Source organism: Oryza glaberrima, chromosome 1 (assembly GCF_000147395.1).
Source record: "Oryza glaberrima chromosome 1, OglaRS2, whole genome shotgun sequence".
Taxonomy (NCBI): Eukaryota; Viridiplantae; Streptophyta; class Magnoliopsida; order Poales; family Poaceae; genus Oryza; species Oryza glaberrima.
In genome coordinates, this window is record NC_068326.1 from 25,786,408 (window position 1) to 25,792,630 (window position 6,223).

A 6,223-nucleotide genomic window follows, 5' to 3' on the forward strand; every position below is an offset into this window, starting at 1 on the left:
CAGCCCTATCCCTGCCGCCGCGCCCCCCACCCCTCTGCTCCCCCGCCTCTATGCTCCGCCCGCCCATAGCCGCCGCCAACGATGAGGCTAAGCGGCGCGGAGTCGTCAGCGCCGTCGCTCCCCATCCGCAACCGTGCTCGCCTGCCGACGTCGCCTCTTTGCTTGCTCTAGCCGCCTTTCTGGTGCGGTGGCGGTCCTGCCTCGCCCCGCCGGCCTCCTCTCTCGCCTCGCCCCGCCCATTGGCTAGTGGTGCGGTGGCGGTCTTGCCTCGCCCCGCCGGCCTCCTCTCTCGCCTCGCCCCGCCCATTGGCTAGTGTACGCCTTGCGTAGAAATGAGAGAGAGAAGGGAGAGAAGAAGGGAAAGCAAGGTGTTGACATGGACACCCTGACATGTAGACCTACATAGGTCCCATGCTGACTCAGTCGCCACGTTAGATAAAACCCGGATCAAAACCACCAAAAGACCTATTTGAACGGTTTTATAAATTGAGAAATGTCATATATCTGGTTTTGCTGGTGGGGGATGATTTTGTAACTCAATGACAAGTGGAAGGACCTTTGGTGTACTTTTTCCATCATGGGTCTATCGACAACGGGCCCGTACGTAACAAGCATACCTCTGGGGGCTGGCACGGGACCTGACCTGGGCTGTGTTCTTACCCAAGTTTCCCAACCCATCTTCCTCGTTTTCCGCGTGCACGTTTTTTAAACTATTAAACGGTGCGTTTTTTTAAAGTTTCTATACGAAAATTGCTTAAAAAATTCATATTGATCCTTTTTTGAAAAAGAATTAGCTAATACTTAATTAATCATGCGCTAATGGACTGTTCCGTTTTTCGTGCGCACTTTCGGATGGGAATAGGCTACAGCGAACACAACCCTAGTTTGCACGCTGCTAGATCACATGCGCTGCCGACGCATCTTTGACGAAGTCGAACGCTGTCGAAGGGAGCACCCTGCACTTTGATGTCACCAGTTCCGCTCTCCTCCGCCAAAGCAGACCCAAGGCAAGGCCACACCTCGCATCCATCAGACGAGTGTGCCAGCGCCACCGCTGCCAAGAAACAGTCGCGGCGGTGCCAACCCCGTTCCTGGATCTCCTCCGCTGAAGCTAACCCCTACATGCACAAGCGCCATTTGTGCCGGAAGGAATAAGTTTACTTTGGGTCCCTCTATTTGTCGCCAAGTCTGATTTTCATCCCTTGATCGTAAAACCGGGTGCGACAGGTCCCTCAACTTATGAAACCATTTAAATAAGGTCCCTCGGCAGTATTTGACCCCGGTTTTGGTTGATGTGGCGTCTACTTGGCTAATTTGACTCGGTCTTTATATGACATGGCAATTCGATCCGAAAAATAATAAAATCTATGGGACCCACATGTCAGTTTCACACACACAATAATAAAAAAATAGTAGGGCACACGTGGACCCACGTGGACCCCACCTGTCATCCTCACTACCCTTCTATCCCTATCTCTCTATCCTCTCTCTCCCTCTTCTCTCTATCCCCCCTCTCTCTCCCTTGAGAATGGCGAGCGGCGGCGGGTAGCGCAAAGGGGCGGCGACGAAGCTGAGAGGCGGCAGGCGGCGGGTGGAGCGGCAGCGAGTGGCTACCATCAAGAACGCGCAGAGCAACTACCTATCCATGGACAACTTCCTCGCCACCATCTCCGACAGTGTCGCCGCCACCATTAGGAAGGTCTCCCGGGCGTGCCTTGTCGTGGCGTGCGGTGTCGTGGCGGCCGCCTCCGTCGCCGTGGCCGTGCACCTTCTGTTCTTCAGCCTCCTCGTCAGGTGCACGGCTGCTCCTCCCCGCGACGCAAAGGGAGTGACGGGCAGAACGACGCAGATGGGGTGACGGACGGCGGGCGGTGGACAGAACGGCGGCGAGTGGAGCGACGACGGGCGGCGGGTGGAGCAAAGGGGTGGCGGGAGCGGCAGCGGGCGGAGCGGTGGCAGGCGAGCTCGTCGGCCGAGGTTGCCGCCCGCCTTGCTCGCTCATTCTTGACATGAACTTGAGGGGGATCGACGTCGAGGCAACGGAAGAAGTGCGAAGCAAGTGTCCGCGGATAGTGGTCGGCGAGGACGGGCGGGCAGTATGGCGAGCTCGAGCTCGCTGGCTCCCCTCCCCTCTTCCTCTCCACTCTCGGACCTTCCTCTTATTCCTCTCGGCTCTCCCTCGTCCTTGTGGCAGAGCGGCGGTGGTGGCAGGCCGCTGGTAGAGCGGAGGGGCTGGCAGCGACCTCGCCAAGGACGCTGTGGGCACCTCCGACGCGAGAGGAGCGACGACGCGTGACGGCCTGTGGGAGGGAGGGACAGGAGCGGCGGTGCGTTTAGGTCGGCAGCCGGCGGGAGGGCGAGAGAGGAACGGCGACGCGCGGCAGCTGGCGGGAGAGGGTCGGCGGCGCACGCCGGCCGATGGGTGGGATGGAGAGAAGCGGCGGCACGCGCCGCGCCGGTGGAGAGGGCGGCCGACGGGAGGACGGTAGAGGAACGGCAGCTCGGCGGCCTCTCTACCCTTGTCGCTCCGCCCACCGCCCTTGTAGGGGAGAGAGGGGGGGATAGATAGAGGAGGGAGGTTGACACATGGGACCACATGGGCCCCATCTTTTTTAATTATTTTTTGTGTAGCTGACAATATGGGTCCCATGATTATTATTATTTTTTCAGATAAAATTGCTATGTGAGCATCACGTCAATGCCACATAAGCGCCACGCCAATGCCACGTGGGACGAACAAGTGAAAGGAGCTACATAGGTGCCACGTCGGTCAAAACTGCCCTCCATTCTGCCGAGGGACCTCGTTTGCCCCGTTTTCATAAGTTGGGGGACGGGTCGTACCCGGTTTTGCGGTCAAGGGATGAAAATCAGACTGACCGATAAATAGGGGGACCTAAAGTGAACTTATTCCGTGCTGGAACAATCTCCGACGCCAGAAATAGGGAAAAAGTACACCGAAGGTCCCTCAATTTGTCATCGAGTTACGAAATCGTCCCCCAACCACAAAACCAGAAATGTAACATCCCTCAACTTACAAAACCGTTCACTTTAAGTCCTTATGTGGTTTTGACCCCAGTTTTATCTAACGTGACGGCTGAGTCAATGTGGGACCCACGTTGGCCCCATATGTCAGGTTATCTACGTCACCCCCCTCTCTCTCTCTTCCCCTCTTCTCTCTCTCTCACCTCTCTACGCAGGGGACAGGCTGGCCAGCGGGCGGGAAGGAAGGTGACCGGCGACGGGCGAAGCGGCCGTGGTGGCGGCGGCAACGACGTCGTCCGCGGCCGGCCGCGGCGGCGCCGTCTCTGCCTGTGCCGGCAGCGGCGGCGCCGTCTCTGCCTGTGCCGGGAGCGGCAGCGGCCACGAGCGCGTAGCGGGCGAGCGCTGCAGCGAGCGGGCGGGCAACGGAGCGGAGCGCCGGCGGCGGCAGGTGAGCGCGTGGCCAGCGGAGCGGCGAGCGAGCGGCCGGAGCAGGCCCGCGAGCGCGCGGCGACAGGTCGAGTGGAGCAGAGCGGCGGCGGGCAAGCTAGCCGCCGGACCTTCTCCTCTCCCGCCTCGCTCCGCTAAATTCCTCCCGACCCGCCAGCCTCCTCCCTTCTCCAGCGTCGCTGCCATCACCGCTACCGCGTCGCTCGTCGCCGGCCCGCGAGGAGGCTTTGTTGGAAGTAATCTTGTGGGCCTGCATTATCTTCATCGGTTTGTTAGGATAGTTGCATGTTTATTTTGGATACTGCATGTAATGGGCGACTGAATTGTTCAAAGTTCAGTTAGCTCGTTTTTTTCCTGGTCTGTCTTTCAGTTTTTTGGTCATAGATAGACTGAGCCGAATTCGGATCGTGGGATGGCACGTTCGGTAGTTGGATCCGGTAATGTCGCTGTTTGTTATGCATGTAACTATCGCAAAATAAAGAGGAGAAGAAATAGATCAGAAAAGCTGCTGAAGTTTGCAGCACCAAAAAGCTCTGTTTTGCTCTGTTCTCAGTTTTTCCTTTGTCAGTATACTGTTTCTCATCTGAAAAACGTCAGAGTTCATAGGCTAGTTTCAGTCTCGCGTGAGTAAACAAGGGTGTTGAGCTGACAATTGGTACGAGAGCGAAGTTCCGGTTCCGTTTTTAATGTCGTCGGATGGGCGCTACACTCCGCCGCCGAGGCGTGGTGGAAGTGGCGGTAGCGGCAGCGAGCAAGGGGGCGGCAGCGCAAATGGCGCAACGATGCCGTTGGTGCCGCTGTCCAGAGATGGTGGCGCGGCTGCAAGGCTGCCGATGCTGGCGAGGACGAACTACCCCGACTGGGCGTTGCTGATGCGAGTGAGTCTCCAGGCACAAGGGCTGTGGGTTGCGATCGACCCCAGCTACGCGGAGTACCGCGAGGACCGCGCGGCCCTCTCTGCCATACTCCAGGCCGTTCCGCGGGAGATGTTGTGCGGGCTAGCGAAGCATGACATGGCGAAGGCGGCGTGGGACGCCATCAAGACCATGCGGGTCAGTGTCGACCGCGTGCGTGAGGCCAAGGAGCAAGGGTTTCGCCGGCAATTTGAATCAATGCGGTTCAAGGAGGGAGAGACACTGGAGGAGTTTGCGATGCGGCTAACTGCCGTCGTTGCGGACATCCGCGACATGGGAGGAGTCATGGAGGACGAACATGTTAACAAGAAGCTGCTGCGTGTTGTCCCTAAGAAGTACAAGCTGGTGGCAATTTCACTCGAGCAACTCCTAGATATCAAGACCATGGCCTTGGAGGAGCTCGTCGGGCGGTTGTCCACGATTGATTCGTACAGTGACGATGAGGAGGCTAGTGGCAGTGGCAAGCTATACCTCACCGAGGAACAGTGGGAGGCGCGTGCAAAGCAGAAGGAGCAAGAAGGCACAGCCGCCAACAAGGGTCGTGGCGGTGCTGGCGCGCAAAATCGCCTGGGCAAAGTTACTGGGTCACCCAAGGGAAAGGAGGCGGCTACCGGGGGGAGCGGCAGTCGTGACATATCCAAGGTGAAATGTTTCAATTGTAATGAATATGGCCATTATGCTAGGCAATGTCACAAACCACGACGACAGCGTCGTGCGGAGGCAAACCTCGCGCAGGCAGAAGAAGAACCAACCTTGCTGATGGCGCACGTCATGGGTGTGTCGCTCGCTGGTGAGGCTGCACTGGGTCGAACACCTAGGGTGCAGGAAGTGCATCTCATGGAGAAGAAGGTTGTGCTAGACCGTGAGGATGTGCGTGAGGAGGAGAAGACTGGAGAGTGGTTCCTGGACACCGGGGCCACGAATCACATGACGGGCGCACGCTCGGCGTTCGCGGAGCTTGACACTGGTGTTGTGGGCATGGTTAAATTCGGCGATGGCTCGGTGATTGACATCCAGGGCCGCGGAACTGTGGTGTTTCAGTGTAAGAACGGTGATCATCGCTCACTGGAGGTGGTGTATTACATCCCCAAGCTGAGAAAAAACATCATCAGTGTAGGTCGCCTCGACGCGCGCGGCTACGACGCACACATTTGGCATGGTGTTTTCACACTGCGCGATTCGGATGGGATGTTGTTGGCGAAGGTAAACCGTGATTCCAGCTATCTATATGTTCTCAAATTAAACCTTGCAAACCCAATTTGTATGGCGGCGAGTGGCACCGAGATGGCGTGGCGGTGGCACGCTCGTTTCGGACACCTGAACTTTCAGGCACTTCGAAGGCTGGCGCAAGGAGGGATGGTCCGTGGTCTCCCGCCAATTGACCATGTTGATCAGCTGTGCGATGGGTGCCTGGCGGGCAAACATCGACGCACACCATTCCCAGAGGAGGCGAAGTACAGAGCTCAAACGGCACTTGAGCTAGTGCATGGTGACCTTTGTGAGCCAATCTCGCCGGCGACACTAGGCGGTAGGAAATATTTCCTGCTCCTAGTTGATGACAGGAGCCGTCACATGTGGATTCGGCTTCTCTCCGGCAAGCACGAAGCAGCGGTAGCAATCAAACAGTTTCAGGCTGGTGTGGAGATGGAGAGCAACCGCAAGCTCATGGCACTCCGCACTGATCACGGGGGTGAGTTCACTTCTGTGGAGTTCATGGAGTACTATGCAGATCGAGGGGTGAAGCGGCATGCTCACGGCACCCTACTCACCGCAGCAGAACGGTGTTGTGGAACGACGCAACCAAACCGTGGTGGCAGCAGCAAGGTCTATGCTAAAGGCCGCGGGAATGCCGGCGCATTTCTGGGGAGAGGCAGTGGTGG